At 37.0% G+C, this 19194-nt stretch overlaps 1 protein-coding gene across 10 annotated transcripts in view; it reads right to left on the bottom strand.

Annotated features, from left to right (window-relative positions):
• The window catches only part of TENM3 (teneurin transmembrane protein 3), a 704125-nt gene that overhangs the window by 621331 nt on the left and 63600 nt on the right, over nt 1–19194 (bottom strand). The window contains exon 1 of one of the 10 annotated variants that reach the window (XM_075066389.1): nt 14752–14849. The exons of 8 other annotated variants lie outside the window; for them this stretch is intronic. The gene's annotated coding sequence lies outside the window, so the exon portion shown is untranslated. Of the gene's footprint in view, nt 1–14265; nt 14336–14751; nt 14850–19194 lie in introns of those variants that run through there. One more of the 10 variants, XM_075066390.1, reaches the window with a different exon arrangement.

Below are 19194 nucleotides of genomic sequence, written 5' to 3'. Positions count from 1 at the left end.
CAAGCATCTCCATGTACACAAGCTGTAAAATACCATGAATTCCAGTTTACTGTCCCCTTGAAAATTCTGGAGCATTAACTTGTGGAGGACTAACCAACAGTAGCATGGTACAGGCAATATACATGTTTCAAAGAACCTGGAATGGGCATACAATAGTCATAATTGTCATCTGATACTAACTGTTAGATCAGTTGACCACTACAACTCATTCTACTCCATCACTCATCAATCTCTCCGAGAAAATGATGCAGCAAGGTTGAATCCCAATAAAGTCACACAGCTATGGAAAGAGGAAGGATTGGGGTCACTGCACTCCTTCAATACAGATGTGTATTGGAAGGGACATATGGCCCTACTGTGTATGTTAACTGAGATCGTGTAAATGTGTAAAGTCTCTCTTGCTTAGCCCAGCCCCATAAACTGAAAGTCTATTACAACACTAAATTTGAAACATCAGACATAATAAAAAGAGAGGGAAAACACAAAAGAGGAAGTTGTCCTCAATCATTTCTAGGAATCCCATTCTTGCAGGTATCTGTAGGTGGTTTACTATACCAGGACAACTGTCTGACACACTACCTTGCAGCTTATGCCTTTTAATGAACAGCAGCACCAGTAACGTGAAAAATCTTATCTGAAGTACACTGAAGTCAGCTGTCACTCGCACTCCCCATGAGCAGCAGCGAAAGCTTAGTTCCCCTTAATGTTCATTCACTGATATAGACGGAAAGAGTGGTAGAGAACATACGCACTTGTAATTCCAATCACAAAAAACCCCCTAACCAACAACTAATTGTGAAGAAGAGTAGAGATTAGAGTCTGACAGTGATTTAGAATCATGGGGGAAAAAAAGAAAAAAAAAGGCTTAATGGAGAAGTCTAGTGGACAACGGGATAAGGAGTAAGAGGAAATACGGAGACCTTTCAAACTCCTTAAAATGTATTTTGGCCCTTCTGAACACTGTGTTAAAAAACGCAATACACAAAACCCCCAAAAATGTAGAGATAATATTCCGTTTGGGATACATAGAAACCACACAATGGACAAACAAAATAACTTATGAAAACTGATATAAAACATTAAATAAACTAGAAAAAGATAACAGATTTTTAAAAATTCAAACATTTAACATTTCTATATGGCAAATATGCAATAGAAAGCTACAACTATGTTAATTCATAAAAGGGATTTAAAACTATTCTGTACAAACACTCGCAAGCTACACAAACTGCCTGTTTGCAACAAGACAAGCAACTGTAAGGAAAGAAATATTAAAAGCAATCTTGAATTATGTGTAACAAAAATATTTGCAATGATATTGAAAGCAATATTGTTCTCATATCTCATGAATAAGTGTTACATTTATTGCATAAACAATTTTTGGCAAGGGGCCTGATGTTACAAACACTAACGTGTGAAATTTCCTGCAGGTGTATAACCTAGTTTTCTTTCAAATGGGCTACTCACATATGTAAGTGCAGAATTTGGCCCCCAATTTGCATCCGTTGATCTCATCCAACCTATTAATCGCACATGAAGTCAATAATAATAGTAGTGATATGGTTTTGGTTATAAAATAGCATACAAAGACAATTAATCTCTAGATTTAAAGATGATCGTCAAGACACACAGATTTAAAACAATTTTCCATTAATGCAATTTCCATCAAAAAAGTTTTAGTTCAGGCATTATGTCTTTCAAGTTTCATTATATTTGGCATAAGTATCTAAAGAAGTGAGAGTTACTGAAAACATCTTGTCTTTATTCTCCTCCTCAATTCAAACCTTAAAGTTACAAAGTCCAATCCAACTCCTACTCTTGTTGAATAGCTCTTCCATGGGACCAGTGGCATGCCAGTGTTCAAGATCAGAATTAAAAAACAAACTAACAAATTAGAGCTGCAGTAATCTTTACTTCAGGTACAATCATTTGTAATCTATTCTCAGAACACAACAGTTTACTTCAAACTCATGGGTCCACTGCAGGAGGATATTTTTAATTGTCTATTAAACTAGTCAGAACATTTTCTACTACTATTGCATGTCCTAGATTGTCTGGCTATACCAAAAGAAGAACAGAGGACACTTGATATGGTTTTAATCAGGCCATAAATTTATAATTAGATGTATTAAAAGTACACAGTGCAGGTAACTCCATGTTCATTCAATATCTACCTGGGGGGCTTCCACCATCCCCCCATTTCCATCCATGTTCCTCAGCCTGCCCATTGTTGGTACCTTACCAGCCAACCCCCTCTTGTACGAGGGTTAAAGTGGGGTAGGCTCCCTGCTGTACCATTCATAAGAGTCCCTCTCTCCCCTCCTGTTCCATGCCTTTAACCAACACCTTTTTTAAGTCCTGTACCAAGCCATTTATCTAGTTACTGTATGCCTTCCCTATGGAGTACCTGCACTGAACGTCTGCCTCATACTTGCATAATGAGTTGAATTGTGTAGACTAATCCCCTTCACTTCTCACCATAACAAAGACCGCACGGAACTCACTCTGTGGAAAGCAAAACCCCCCTTGTTCCACCTAAGCCAATCTCGTGGTGAGGGAAAAATTCCTTTCCAGCCCACCCCCCGGCAGAAAGGAGCAACTAGCATGATGCCCACAGCAGTTCCTGACCAAACCTGGTATTCTGCCACCTCAAAGGGATGGAGGATGGGTGTTCCCTTGCCTGTTCTTTGGGAAAAAGGGCTTCTCACACCCAGGATTGCTCCTTTTCAACCCCTCAGTCCCATGGGATAGTCAGCATCGCCACACTGTCCCATACTCCCTTTTGCAGCAGCTTCTCACCTCTCTTTCTCCCCCCCTCCCCCCAAAACACTCTTCCCTCTCCCTCAGCAAGCCAGACATAGGCTCCCCAGTTTAAAGGTGTGGTGTGGCCTTTTAGCATAGTCAAACATAGCTAAGTCCTGTTGGGTTAGCTTTACAGTTAAATTAAAATGAATGTCTGTGGCTATTTCTTTTTGCACATTTGCAATAAGTTGCTCTGGACTGGAGACATGCTACAATTATATCTTTTATTAAAATGCTTTGGAATGTAATATTTTAACATAATATTTTAAGCAGTCAGAGTTCTGAGATAGATACATTTTAATGCCATTTTCTTTATGGAGGGAGGTGTCCATCATATTAAATATGTACCATGAAATCTTAACTTACTAAAGAATTTCTGATATCTCTGAATGTTTCTCTTTTTTTACATCTGATTCTTTTCTCCAAGCAGTCACAACTGTATCTAACATAGGAGGTCCAAATTCTGCTTGTCTAATTTACACAAATACTCCCAGTGAATTCAAAGGAACTATCTTGCACAAGAGAGGTGAACAGAGACCTGCCCAGAACAGGTTACAGAAAAGTTAAACCAGTTCAGTGAAGCTGCATTTGACTGAATGTGAAGGAGTATGGACCCCCCATAACCCACTGTTGGGGGTTTGAAAATGCTGGGTAACAACCCTACTGAAGTGAATAGAACTATTCATGTGAACACAGATCATAAGCAAGAAACCATTTACAAGACAGATCTAACCAGTTGAAGAAATAAGCATTTCTGAGAGGTCTAGTGAAAACCAGCTAATTTGGCATACATTTTGAACTTGTGAAAAAAATTTGACCATTGAATATATTTAATGTCTGAATTTGAGAAAGAGCAACAAATAATATCTGCAAAGTATATTTAAACTGCTTGTCAACTTATAATAAGTTTGTTAAAATCACTCATTAACTTTTTAAGTAATTAAATCAAATTACTACCAGTCTATGATATTTGATAAGACTACAGTGCTGCAAATCCCAGTTAGGGTAGAATCCTTCATCAGACATTCACATCTTATCCTTAAACTCTCCTAGCTCCTAGAGGATAGTTCTTTAAAAGTAATGAGTCTGATCCTACAATTCCTTACTCATATGAATAATCACTACTCACTAAAACAAGCCTATTGAAGTCAATGGGACTATTTATTTGTGTACAGATTACCAGTACTCAAGCAGTGATTTTCAGGATCAGGCCCAACAACAAGTGCATAAAAATTGCACATCTCCCTGCTCCCTAAATTTACCATTTCCATCACAAATTCCTAGCTTAAAATGAATTACAGATTTCCTCAGAGACCAAAATTGTTTGTAAGTATTTCTCAAACCAGGACTAAATGTATAGATGTAAATACATAAAATAAATCACAGCCCTAATTCAGTAGTTGAGCTCAGCAATCAGTATATAATGGCATTGCTCAGAACACGCAAGTAAATGAGGACAGATACAGGGATGGATTTTAAGTGGCTAGACACAACTTCATTTGCATTTATCATTGGAGAGGGGCACCATTTGTCCATCTCCCTATACCCGTTATTTAGGTTAGCCACTGTAGGGTCTATAGAGCATCTATCATACAGGCCATAACCCAGGGTAGATTTTCCACTGCCTAGCCCAAGGAATCAGCTTACTCTGCTGATTCCTGCCACCTTCACCTCTCTCCCAAAATGGGATAGAAGGTACTAAAAATGGGCCATGATCTGCAAAGGGCTTCATGTCTCCCTTTCTCCTCACCCCCCTCCTGCCCTCGCTCCAGACCTTGAATCCACCAGCAAAATCCCACATCTCTTATTTTGCTGTCCCTTTATTTGCATTGAAATTCAGCCGCAAGCTGCGACGAAATAAACATTCACACAACTCCTACTATTAAACCCTAAATCCAAACCTATTTAACTTAACTGTGCCTCCACATTGCTATTAGGAAGGTAAAAAAAAAAAAAAAAAATCACTAGGCCCCAGCCAATTTGATGCCAATGGGAAAAATTCCTTTCAGACCTCTAAACAGGGAATTAGACCTACAGCAACCTGAAAACACAGTTCCTATACCATGTAACTATAGGGAGGGAGTGTAAGGTTCTAAAAATGGGGAAAGAGGCCTTAAAAATCCCAGCCCAAGGGTTTAACTAAATGAATGTGAGAGGAAAGAGTCAATCAGCTCTCACCTGTGGCTGGCCCTTGGCAACGGGACATTCAAGGGGAAGAGGGTCCTATGCTTGTATACATTCCCTGTTTATCCTAAAGCTGTTCAGCAGATTGCAGATCCAATCAATTTTCCCATCTGTTAAATCAGTGGGTCGCAACTGGACTGTCCTACAATTCACATGATAACTGCTTGTGTTACTATTAACTTAGCAAACAAAAAGAAAAACTGTGGAAAATCCATTCCTATGAACATTTTAACAGTTTCTTTAGAGTTAAGGTTTTCAAAAGGACAAGTAGCCTTTTCAGAACTCAGGTAGTAGTGATACTTTACCATTCATAGCCAAATGAAATTTGACACAAATACAGGTCATTAGCGTAACTGACATAAGAGTTTGCTCCAAATAAATATGAAGTATACTGAACAAGATCTGTTATTTTTTTACTACATTACAAATAGATAAAAACACGTCTATCCTCTGATGTTTAGAGAATTAGCTGATGGCATCTCACAGAAAAATCACTTTGCCATCGTTTTCAAGTCCTTCGTTTGCCACACCATATCAAACTTCTTCATAACAGAGTTAAATATCTATTTTTGAAGATATTTTATGTAAGACACTTGGAAGATATTAAACTTATGCCATTACTGCACTAAAGCAAGGGTTGACCTACACAGCTAATATTAAATTTCAGAAATTAAATACATATCCATACTGTATGCAGCCTAGCTGGAATTCTCTTGATTAAACATACCAATTAATTTAGCATTTATTTATGAGGTCCATTTATTCAGTCTACTGAATGTAAAGACTGCACTGTATATTTAAATATATTGTTAAAAATTCTAATATTACATATTATTCCATAAATAACTATTTGGCTACTTCATGAAACTAAGCATCATTTTGAACTTAGTTTTATTAAAAGAATAATAAACATGGATACGCACTTCTGAGAGCCATTTAAACACTTCAGAAACAAACAAACAATTCTCTGCTAAGTAAGTGTTTGAATTCCAGTTTTCCTGTGCTTTAAGACATTTTCTCTGTAATATATTTTGATGGCTGCATTAATTAGCCTGCTCTTTTTTATGCAATTTATTGTTTTCAAGCTTCAAACAAACAAAAATCTATTAACACTTAAATGAATTTCCAGTTCATTCTCTACATAGATAGATCACTAAACTTTACTGGCAGGCTGTAATTAAATAGGTGAAAGATCCATAAAGAGGCAGCATAAGCAAGAAGATTTCCATTCAGGATGGTTCTTTCCTCATGGCCAATCCTGTAAGGAGCTGACTATCCTTAACTCTCACTGACTTCACTGAGACCTTAGGATACTAAACATCCTTTAAGAGGTGTGCAGCACCTCACATCATTAAGCTCTCAAATATTTATTGAAATCACAGCACTATACAAAGTTTACCTGAGATACAGAGGGGAAAAAAAAAATCAAGTTTTTCTGCAGTTCTGTACCAAGGTGCATACTTACCCAAACAACATTGTGTGATCTATTCATTTATAGATCAGCCTGAAAAGCTGGCTATCATTCACCCTTTGTCAACTGTTTATATCAAAAACTAAATTATTCATTTGAACATTATACCACTATAAATGTTATGGGTTTGCTGCCATTAAAATGTAACAAAATAAAAGGTGAAAAGCTGTAAAAGATAATAAATTCCATGCAATCTTATGCCCCTAATAAAGTGATCAATACAACATGTTAAATCATGCTCAAAATAAAACATATGAAGCCTATATTGCTCAAGGCTTCCCATTGGCCAAAGTCTTGATTTGCTAACTAGTTTTGGATGAAAAGAAATCAGAGCTGAAGTCTCACCTGAATGTCTACCAGTATGACTTGTCAAATTCAAGCTGTAACCTTTCAGTATTCCTGAAAAAAAACTGTGGACAATCATTTGTGCAGAAGTAGTGGACCTGAAGTTCTACTGTTGTCAAAAGTCATATCAATTTACTGGTCTTATGAAATATGAGATAACAGTAAAATACCCACAGCTTGCTTGACCACTGACTGAATAATAGAACTCGAATGATTTTTCCTCCCAACCATTATTACAGCATCATATGACTGCTCACTCACTTTTAGTCACTATATCGCCACAGAACAAAAGAATTTGACTGGCTGAACCATATCAAACCTTTTTCTAGTTACAGCTGCATGATTCAGACCACACTACTGGCATGCAAAGCTTCTGACATGCAAATCAGAAACATCTCCTGAGAGGGGATAAAGGAGACATTGAAAGCTTTATAAATTTCAGTGGTAGGAATGAGAACAAACTTTTACAAGAAAAATTGAACCTTATTTTCTGCTTTGTCAGGGTTTTTAATGCAAAATTAAGGATACCACTGAAAAGCAATAAGGTTCAGAACATCAGCATTTACTCAAATAAATACATTTTATGAATCGAAAGAATTATATTGTTTACATTTTGCTGAAGAGGAAAGAAAGGGGTAACAAATTAAAGTTAAATGTATTAACCGCAAATGTCTCATTCCGAGACACTCTGGGCCTGATCTACAACTAGTGTAAATCACCACACCTCTACCAAAGTCAATAGAGGTATGCTGATTATCCAGCCCCCTCCTGGCTTCAGTTATTAAAGGATTATCCATTAAAAAAATAAATAAATAAATAAATAAATAAAAGTATTCCTGTTGGCAGTTTTCCTCTTAGTTTATAGACAGTAACAATACTTTGTGATCAAATTTACTGGTTGCATAAACATGTTTTAATAACTAAGTTTGCTAGGAAAATGTTTATTTTTCAGGGAATAAACTGTGCTTATTAAACTCCCAATGGTTACTACTAATATTTACTTAATGTTCTGAAGAGATTTTTATTACAGTCTGTTCTATAGATAAGTGAAATATGTTTAACATTTAATGCTTTTTGGTATTAAGGAAATGCTGATGCTCCTAGTTATTAGTATTAGTGGCCTGCCTCTGTTATTTAGGTAATTTTTGGCCAAAGTCTTATACATTTTATTTATGAAGCACCACACACATCTGATACAATGTAACTGAATAACTAAGTCAATGGGAAATGCTCTGTTGAGTTCAACAGCAGTGGAAGGCCCTATACCTGTATGACAACCAAATACTACATACTGTTCTAAGAAAAAAGAATAGGAGTACTTGTGGCACCTTAGTATTCCTATTCTTTTTGCGGATACAGACTAATATGGTTACTACTCTGAAACCTATACATACTGTTCTGTTTGCTAATTTGAATGACCATTTATTAGCACCAATGATTTTTTAGATGACTGTACTTTAAAAACCATTCACCCACCTATCCTTTGACCCAAAACAAACCATGTCAAAAGGAAAACTCACCTCAGAAGTCTATATTTTAGGGAACTTGTAATCCTTCACTGAGTTCGTTTATAGTGAATAATGTGCCGTTTACACCGTTCGATTTCTTTTAAAGACTCTGAAATGTGGTTGTCTATTGTGTTTTCTCAAGAGAAGAAAATCCATATTTTAAATCTATGCTTCACCAATTACAGCACCGGGAGTAGTTTTCTTAAACTATCAGAAACTGTAAAATCTCAAAGAAAGAAATAGAACACATTGGACCCAGTCTACTGTGATTCTACGGCGATTTAAAAAAAAAAAATCATGCTGACAAAGTAATGCAGCACAAGCCAAAAAATGACTTCACGACCACATTTTACAGTATCAATAGATAATTGATTGTTTATACTACTGTCGGTATTAATTTTTGATTGTTATTTCCATAGGTTATTGACTTAATATAGGGACAATTATTTCACCTCCATTCTTAAAGTTGTATTAATATTTTGCATTACAAGCTGCTACATTAGACTTCTGTAATTTGAACGTAAAAACTTAGTAAGAATGAAACTCCAGTTAAAAATTCTAACTAGACATTTAAGAAAAAATAGTATACTTTCTACTCGACAGGCACATAACATATGAAACAAACAAACAAACCCCACAGTTAATTCATTTAAAGTTACAGAAGTACTAAAAAGTTGTTTATTTCCAATGGAATATTAATGAGATGTAAAAAGTAGGTATAGAGATTAAATACTAAATTTGTGCCAATGAAATCTGATTCATCAAAAGGGGATACTGTGTATAAAGTCACACAGAAAAACTTGAAAATGCAGCAATTATGCACATTTACACCCAGCCCAATAAAAGGGGGAAAAAAGGAACAATACCACCTTCATGTGAATCATGCATTGAAGACTTGATTATTTGTTCCCTCTCTGTGGAGAGTTAGTTATACTGATTTTGAACAGCATGTGTATCATCAGAAGAAAGTATTCTCTTTCTTTAGATTAGAGAAATATTTTAGACAATATAAAAATGAAGCTGGAAGGTTGTTTTTGCTTTAAACATTGCAAATACTACATTATTTTGCAGAAGATTAATTCAAAGAAATACAGTTACAGAAGACAGATAAATTTAAAGAGTTCTCACAATGTTTCAGCACACGCTACCTTTAATTTCTTTTTAGTTACTGTAAAAAAAATTTCATAATGTCCTAAACCGATTGTTTCTTTTCTCAAATTGAAAATAGCTTTATTATACATAGATTTGATGTGCATCCACGAATGCCAGATTAGATGGACTCCAACAGCACTGAAGTAGCCATTACAATCTATCATACACAAGGAAAGAATTTGCACAATAGCTATAGCCAGCCAGATTTAGACACCACCTAGTCCTACTGATTTCAATGGGTTTGCAAGAGATGTTAACTCAGCACTGAAAAATGTTGAGCCACATTCAGTGTCCTGGATACGGACACATACACACACTAAACAATGAAGATTTATATTATATTAATGAAAGCCAAAATTCTAAGTAAGACTGCCAGGTGATCTTTAACTTGTCTGTTGAATTTCAGTGTTATAGTATACAAAGCTGTAAAAATCTCACCCTGTTCCTAGACACGACATACCTTGACACAAAGGAAGTTAAGACTGAAACTCTGTTTCTTAGCTCTGAATTTTCTACCTTGTATCAGTTGAAGGTGTTACTTTAGATCATTTTTATGTGAACAACATTTTATTCCAAACACGCACAGGAAAAAAATGCATTTATGCAATGCAGACAGACATCAGTCTGGAAAGAGACTCTAAAGGTTGTTATTGCAAGTGTTATTATTCTATACTCTGGAACATGTTGAAAAAGATTATTCCCTTTGTTACAGCTATTTCAGTTAGAGTTTAAGATGAACACATTATCTTACTATACGTGTGAAAGAATGTATGGCTCTTCCACAGATAACACTAGCCTTTCTACAGTTGTGTGTTTAATATTTAACTATGTAATTGTACGAACATTTCATAATTTCCTCTCTGAAATATCAATTAAACGTTATCAATAGTTTAGATAACGTTTAATTGTAACACACCAAAAATTATCTAAGCTGAAAATCTATCAGCCATGTATTTAGTGTCGATAGCGTGACATAGATAAACAATTACAACTAGAGATTAAAAATCACTGGACAGACCACACATGAATGAAAGCAACACCAAACTAAAGACTTGGCACAACCCATTGGGGGTTTTGTTTGTTGTTTTTTAAGGACCCTCTATTTCTTTGCTTTATTTCATACCACATTTGTTTTAATCTTGTCATCCAAATTTGAGTTCTATTGGACTACATATATTTGTGTGTCACACTCAGCAGTAAAATGCAAGTGTATACTTTTGGTCTATAACAAAACGCTGATGAAGATGAGGTAGAAGGTATACAGACAGAGAACAAAATATGCAAATATCACAGCAGGCATGAGAACATCTACTATCCTTACTGTTTTTAGAAAAGGATAAAGAATTACCTCCCCATGCATTACCTTTCATTACCTGAGTTATATCTAATACTTCAGACAGTAAAGTTACATCACACAGCAGTAGATTTACATATTGTACACAAAGACCATTCCCATTATTTACGATTTGGGAAGTTAAAATATTTATGCCTTTCTAGAAGGACAAGTTATTCTTCAAAATAATGTTCAAAACAGGCAGTATCATAGTAAAGTATTAAGAAATTATTTGTAAATATGCTTCATTACAGATTTAAATAAAATACATGACTTTGTACCTAAGGCAGCAGTTTAAAAACAACATTCAAATATGCATGAATTAATTGTTCATAAAAAAAGCCTCATTTTCTCTAACTCTTGTATAAAGCTTCGATCAGGCCACAGAAAGGGCATCTCAGTTGTGTGACCCAATAGTCTGAAACTAGAAGCCATAACACTTGTTTTGAAACAAATGACTTCTCAGGATGAAGCAGTCCTGCTATCAATCACCAACAAGTTAATTCTACATAATAAGGCCGGTTTGGATGCAGACTGATACAGCGTTTCACAATGTATCTAAAATTGATTAGAACAGCACTCAAAATGAATGCAGCCCTCCAAATCACTTCTTTGCTCAGAAACATTAATCTCAATTATAAGGAGAGCTTCATAATGGTAATGCTTGGTATGAAAAAAAGTATTAAATAAATCAGGTTTTATAAGACATAGTAATTAATCAGTTTTAGAACTAAGAAAATGAAAGCATTTTAAAGTGCATATTTCTACTTTAAAGCCTTTGTAACATCCAAAACTTTAAAGATTTATTTTTCAAAAAGTGCGTAACTGACAATGTAGAACCCATCTTAACTATGGGCTTTTAAATAAAAGGTTACTGAAAACTGGAAACCTTTATACTTTAACACTACATTTTAATATGACACAATTCAGTGATCCTATATTTGTGTTACTTTCAGTAACAGTGACAAGTCAAGACAAGTGCCATAAAAGAACTCCCTTAGTTCAATGAGTTATTTGGGAAAGGGAGAAATTTCTTGCACTCAACCAAAGCCTTCATGCTAATATAGTAGAATTCTATTTGATAAACAGGGTTCAATTGAATAAACTAGCAGAAAGACTTATTGCAGTGAGCTAAAATGGCACATCTGCATTCTCACATCTTTTAAAATAGCAAACCGGTTATAAGAGTTCACATGTAAGAAAACAAGTAAAATAAGCTTCTAAAATACAATTAGGAATACCATATATTTTCTATGCTCAGATTTAACATGTCTCTATTTCATGCATACAGTAGTTCAAACATTGGTCTTTGTCAAACTGATCAAGCAAAATACAATATATTTGTGCATAACAAGATCTCTCAAGTGAAAAGTATTTGGAAGATATTTTCCTTTAGATTTTTTTCATTCCTACAGTATTTTTAAACAGGGATATGTATTTTCTACAAGTTAGAATCTTATATGTCAGCATTAACTACAGTAAATTCAGTATCACTTTAGAATACAAGATACCTCTGTCCCAAAGTTTTACCGTTAAGTTATTTGCATTTTCTTTCAGGTCTATATAGCACAATGCAGTTTTGTATACATAACCCTACTGGACCTAATCCAAAGCCCATGGAAGTCAATGGGAGTTTTTTCCTTCACCTTCATGGGTTTTGGATAAGGCTCATTGATTTCAATGCAGTTGACAGTGCTCAGCACCTTACAGAACTGGAACTATAGTTTGTTAATTGTTGAATTTCTAGGAGATGAAGATGACAATGTAATGAATTTCAACTTTGACAAAAATTTCATTTTCTAGTATTTGTATGGTTTATCTCCAAAAAAATTTTTCATTTATATCTTTAAATCCATTTTCTTTTGTTATATCCTACCAGCTTGTCTGTTTGTGTATAGGATAATTACTCCTGGATCAAAAGGGGCTTAACTGAAGTACCAGTTTTAACTTGCTAACTGGATTATGAATGCTGCTCTGGAGTTTTCCCCTTCCCACTAAATTTTAAACAAAAGACTTTATTTTTGATGGAAAAACTATTTGACCATCTTATTACAATCTTTCAGTTTTTACACATATAAAACTAGTTCACTTCTACTTATTAGTCATTATATATATATATACACACACACACACAGTACTCTGTCTTCTAGTTTATGAGACTAAGTAATGTAACAAGTCCATAGTGACAACAAACACCACACACACACACAGAGCAGTGTAATATAACATGTATGTATAGAAATACTTCCACAATCTTCTTAATGTACATTTATTTGTAATCCTGAATGTCAGTTTTTTGTTCAGTTTTGTTTTTAGGGAGAATGATGGTTGTGTTTATTGTATTTTTCTTCAAGGAACATGCACATAATATAATTTGCAATTTTAAATTCTGAGTTATTTTATAGAGATATGTTTAAATTTAACTTTGTGCTTTATGGACACTCAGTATTGGAATTTACCTATGCATAGAAACTATATTTAACAGTTTTTAAAAAATAAGGCAAAATATCTGCATCTAGAAGCATGATAAGCAATCAACTGGATAGCATATAAAGAAGGATAACAATATGTAAAGTTGAAGAATTTCTAATATCAAACAGGTTTATCACATTTAGTGAGTATAAATGCAGGCTGTTTAACTATTCTCACATTAAAAACTGTTTTGAATCTAAATATAAACAAATTTGAAAGAGCCTTGAACTGCAGAAGACCACAGAATAATGACTGATATTAGAACTTAAGATTGTAGGTCCATATATAGGCTATTTTTTGCGTATTTTAATAAGGTAAATTACTTGGTTGTAAAGTGAAGTTTACAATATAAAACGTTTTAGCATATCAACCAGGGGCCCTGACACTATAGACCATATAAAGCATAGTATTCTTCTAAGAAAGAAAACAGAAATACATGAAGTTTAAATAATATCATTAGATAAAAACAATCAAAACACCAACAACGTGGAATCTGTTTCAGTCACTATTTACTAACTCTACTTATTTTACATTTTCTTTACAATTTATTGGACAAAAGTAAAAGAAAAAAAAAAGGATGCAAAACCTGAACATATTTCTATTTCCAGAGTATACAGACCACCCAATGGAGTCTGCCACTGGCTGCAAACGTTTGACAAATACATTGTCAGAAGATAGGAAATATAGTGCTATGAACAAAGACAATCTTAAATATACAGATCACAGATGATATGAACCATGTTAAAATCTACCACAAGTCAAACCAGGGCAACCTTTTACGCTTCTTCAACTTCCATTACTCTTACAAAATAAAAGTCTGGACACTTTCATTTATCTTCCAAGTGTAATGAATTGACTTGAGAAAATAAATGAAGCTGCTGTTGTAGCAGCTCTCTCTGCACTAGATCTACACCAGACTGCAATAACGCGCAAGCCCGCACCTTTCCTAGCTTACAAAGTGTATGTTTGGGATAAGTAGCGTGTGTACGCGTACTCACTGCATCGTTTCAGCGAGAACGGCGAGACCGACGTTTGGACACAGCAGCACCATGCAAGCTAAGAGCATCGCCAGCAGGGAGAAGCACAGAACTCTGATGAGCTCGCTCCATAAAAACTCCGCTCATTTGCTAGGCGCCTTTTCCTCCTCTCGTGGTCCCCGTGTCCATCCCCTCCTCCCAGCGGGGTATTTAGCAGGGCTGCCAGCAGCCAAAGTTCCCCTCAGACGAGGGGATGTTGGAGACGGGGGCAGAAGAGAGGAAATGGGGTGCGGGGGAAGCCTGCCACACACTCCCAACAGACCAGCCCACTCCACTTGCCGCCTCCGGGAGGGGAAGGACACAGTTCCGATTTAAACAAATCTTTCAGACTCCCCGGGCTCCTGGCACCCTCCCGCGCTCGCAGCTGCAGCGCCACCCCGCTAGCTCCCCACAGCCACACGCCAGCCCGGCCACTAGGACCAGCCCAGAGAGTAGCGCTCCACTTACCCAGGGCTGCCAAGCTCGCTCGCTCTCTTCTCCGCCTGCTCTCAGTATCCCAGCAGCGGCGCCAGGGAACGCACCACGCACCCAGCACTTGGCCAAAAACGGGAGGGGGAGAGGAGAGAAGGGGGAGGGGAAAGCAGAAAAGAAAGGAAAAGTGTTACAAGTTCCTTCCCGTGCCCGCTGCTGCACCCTGCCAGGGGCTGGGGAGTCGGGGGGAGGGGGGCTGAGACGGGGGGAAATGCCCAGCGCCCTGGAGTTCACTTTCTCCCTCTCCCCCGCCTCCCGCAGTCCCCTGGCTCTGTTCTCCCCTGGCTAACAGGGCGCGCGGGGACGAGTTGCTTTCCGCTCCCGGGAGCAGCTCGGGAGAAGGGGTGGGGGACGCTCTAATAACGTGCCCGGGACCAGCACCCAGCGCCGCCGGCAGGACCTAACTGCACCAAAACGGGGAACCCCGAAGGGAGACTGGGCTCAGCGGCAGCTCCAGCCCCTGCCAGTCAGCCACACACGCGAGAAGAGCCTACCATGCGCCGCCCCAGCGCGGAGCAGAGGGAGGGAACGAAAGCCGCTCCCCAGCACAGGGCGACGGGGACCCGCCTGAGCATTTATAATCCCGAGCGCCTACTCTCCAGCGCCCGCCGCGTGGACAGTAGCTTCCCTCTGCTCCCCTTCCCGCAGAGATGTCCCCTTGGCTTCGTTTTCCTGCCAGCTGGGATTTGCTGCACTGAACCACCTTTGCCTTCTTCCCCGCTTCTCCCCGCTGCCGCCGCCGCCGCCTGCCTCGGTTAATGTAAAATACCGAGGCTCCCATGCTGTGACCAATCAGTACATCTACTCCTAGTGCAATGATTTAGGGGTCATCCATGAATAACACTTCACGCTGATGAATGGCTCTTTGCAGCTTTCTGCCCTGATGAGGGTGTCTGCACGCTGCTGATTGCAAACACTAATGAACTTACAGCCTCATTATATATTCTCTCAGACCAGTGCCAGGAGAGGGGGGTTTTACCGGGGGGAAGGGGCCTGGTTGATTGACTGATTTTTCCATGGGGACGGGGATAATTGTGATAAATAATTGCATTTTCACCCCAGTGCATGCACCTCATCAATGTAATCAAAACCTCTGATACCCTTAGAAAATACTTTTCTTGCTGTTTCAGAGGTTGAGCGTATTAGGTCAGCTGAGTCACTAGAGAAGGTAGGAGCGAGCAAGAAACTGCCTAGGAAGATTGATGCGGAAGCAGAGGGGTATATTTAAGGCTTCACAAACCTAGCAGCCGGACCCCATTTAAAGTAGCTCATGAGAGTGACCTGCGATGTTTATGAACAACCTGCTGTCTGAAGCGAACACCTTGTGATAAGCCTGAAGTCTTGTATCCATAAGTAAAACCCTCTCCTACATATTTTATCTGTGCGATAGTACAACTGAGGTATTTGCTCTGTGGCCTTACTGGATGATGTTTCGAAAGTAGGCTTAACTTGGAACAATACCAAACACTGAGAGTGAGCTGATCGTAATTTATGAGGTTCCCTTCTAAAATAAATTTCCCCCTAGCCACACATGTAGGTACACATACACAGGCATATAGAGACTCTTCTGCTTATTTTTCTTCCTGCTTCTCTCACTCTCCTTTTCATAAAAATGGCCATACTGGGTCAGACCAAAGGTCCTTTCAGCCCAGTATCCTGTCACCGACAGTGACCAATGCCAGATGTCCCAGAGGGAGTGAACCTAACAGGTACTGATCAAGTGATCTCTCTCCTGTCATCCATCTCCACTCTCTGACAAACAGAGGCTAGGGACATCATTCCTTACCCATCCTGGCTAATAGCCATTAATGGACTTAACTTCCATGAATATATCCAGTTCTCTTTTAAACCCTATTATAGTCCTAGCTTTCACAACCTCCTCAGGCAAGGAGTTCCACAGGTTGACTGTGTGATGTGTTAAGAAGAACTTCCTTTTATTTATTTTCCTGCAATCTCCCCCTATCCACCTGCCCTAAAAAGTAAATAAGTCAGTGACAGTAGTGGACTGTATACAAAGTATCCACCTGTAACACAGTCATTAATGCTTTTTAACATTCATTTTCATATTAATATTTCTGAATATCCTGGCCCTATCCCTTCCTCTAAAACAGAGAAATAACTATCATTCCTCTTTTTACATCTTTCATTTTAGGCTTAAAGAAGTTTTACATACCAACTATGAATGTTCACTAATGCTCATGAAATTAGAAGTTTTTTAAACATTTAGCTGCCAGAGCTATCTGCCACGGTATGCTGATTTTCCAATCTCAGATATATTTATCACCTTTTCGAATCACTAACAGAAACACCACTATGTTATCAAAAAAGTTTCTTAGTAAATTCCCAAGATATGCAATTACAGATGTTATTAATAAGCACGGTTAGTGTTACCTATGATCCACTCAACAATTTCTTTTCTATGGTGTTTTACCTATTTGTTTCCTATTGCTTTTAACGAGCATTTGTACTGTGGTGGGTTCAATCTGGGAAACAACGCATCTGGACATCTAAACTGATTCTTGAGTGATGTAGGAGCAATGAGAGCCACATCTGTAAATTCCAGTGTGTATGGTATAAAAGAATAAGCATTGTGCATTATCAAACATTTTTACAGTATGTATAATAGAAAACAAATATTTTCATGGGCAACCACCAAGTGTAATTATAATATTTAATCTATAGAAAATATTGTGGCTATTTTATAATATAAATAACTTATTTTCGCTACAATAAAGTTGAAATATTACTAGCTAATTGTTTCTAAATCCTTACACATAGTTTAGATTATGTTTCTGAAGACACTAAAAATAAACCAGTGGGGCAGAAATGTATACTTAAATGATGGGGATTTCGGTTCAAAAAGCAGGAAGCATAAACAGTTTGAAAATTTTCTTTACAGCACACCTAGATTTGCTCATTTTAACACTTATAATAAAATGAAGTATACAGACAGTAAAGATAGATTTGTATACAGTATTAACTTGCTTTGCGATTAAAATCTGCTACACACATTCTGAGCTCCTATTAGAAAAGCAATCAAAATGTGAAAATGTTAATTATATTACATTAATTTTATATGAAAATATATTTAGCTAGATAAACGTGAATACTCTTGAATTGATACAAGAATTTGTTACATTTATGTAGTATAAATAATAATTACTGTTAAATTTAAAAACAACTTTTATAGGAGGGCTTTGGTATAATTTTTCTTTTTGACATATTGTTCTAATGTAAAATGAAAAATGTGATGTTATAAAGCTGTCAATATTCAAAATGCTTTCTTAAGGGTGAAAAGGCATTTGCTCTAATTTAGCCAAGTCTCATGATATACCAAGATGAACTTTCTGTCACCTCCAAACACCGTGAATTAAGATTCTCCTGCGTTATATGCAGAGATTATAAACCTTTTTCATTCACAGCTCAAAGGATGAACTACTGTCAAATGCTTGTCTGCATGTCTGAAGTCCATAGTACATTATTTTTCGTACTCTAACTTCACCGAAGTAGTATTATTAAGCTTACCAAAGTTTAACTACATTTCAGCCTTCAGAGTTTAAACTAATTTAAAAGTGTAAAGTCACATTTGCTTTAAATCTCTGTAGGCTAGTATCTTTCTAAAGGCTGTCATTAAATGTGGCTGAACTTGCTAAAAATCACCGTCTAGACTTCTTAAAAACAAATGTAATAGAAGCAGCAGCTTCACGGTTTTAGGATGCTAATAAGCCTGTATTTTGTAGCGCCAGAACAAAGGAATATGCATTCCTTATATGAATTAAACAGAGAGTCTTTTTTATGTGACTATCAGTAAATCTTGCTTCTCCTCTCAGTCTAGGTGTTACTGAAGGAAGAGAGCAGAATGTACTCTGACTCGACATACTGGCTCCTGCACTAATTACCAATAAAACGAGAAGATGAGGTAAATTCAAGACGTCGTTATATACTTCCCAAACTTGTTAAGTTCCTCTAATATGTCCTTTTGGAGGTGTACGTTATCACAGTCTTTATGTATTGGGTAATGGCACAATACTTGGAAAAGCTTGCTGTCTCTAAGACTTTACCCTTTTCAGGCTATGCAAGTGTCTGAATAGAAAATATCGCAAAACCCCTTCGCTGTCAAATACCACCGAAATGCAGCGTATACCGGAGGAAATTGTTTCCAACTATCAATTTTGCTTTTGGGGTAAGCATCAAAATGTGGGTTAGGAGAGTTAGATAAGAGATTGCCTATGTGGAATCTCAATAGCTAACGTTGTGCATTACTGTGGATAAGTATAAAGCATTAAAAAAATGCTTGTTTCGGCTGCTCAATCTTGTTGGCTGACCATAATATGACAGTTACTATTCCCATTTGCTCTTTCGTTCAATTAACTTCATGGTTTTCATCCCTGTACAGGATCAGACAGCGACTGACTTAAC

This window comes from Chelonoidis abingdonii, chromosome 5, assembly GCF_003597395.2.
Source record: "Chelonoidis abingdonii isolate Lonesome George chromosome 5, CheloAbing_2.0, whole genome shotgun sequence".
Taxonomy (NCBI): domain Eukaryota; kingdom Metazoa; phylum Chordata; order Testudines; family Testudinidae; genus Chelonoidis; species Chelonoidis abingdonii.
This window is presented reverse-complemented; position numbering and strand designations above follow the sequence as displayed.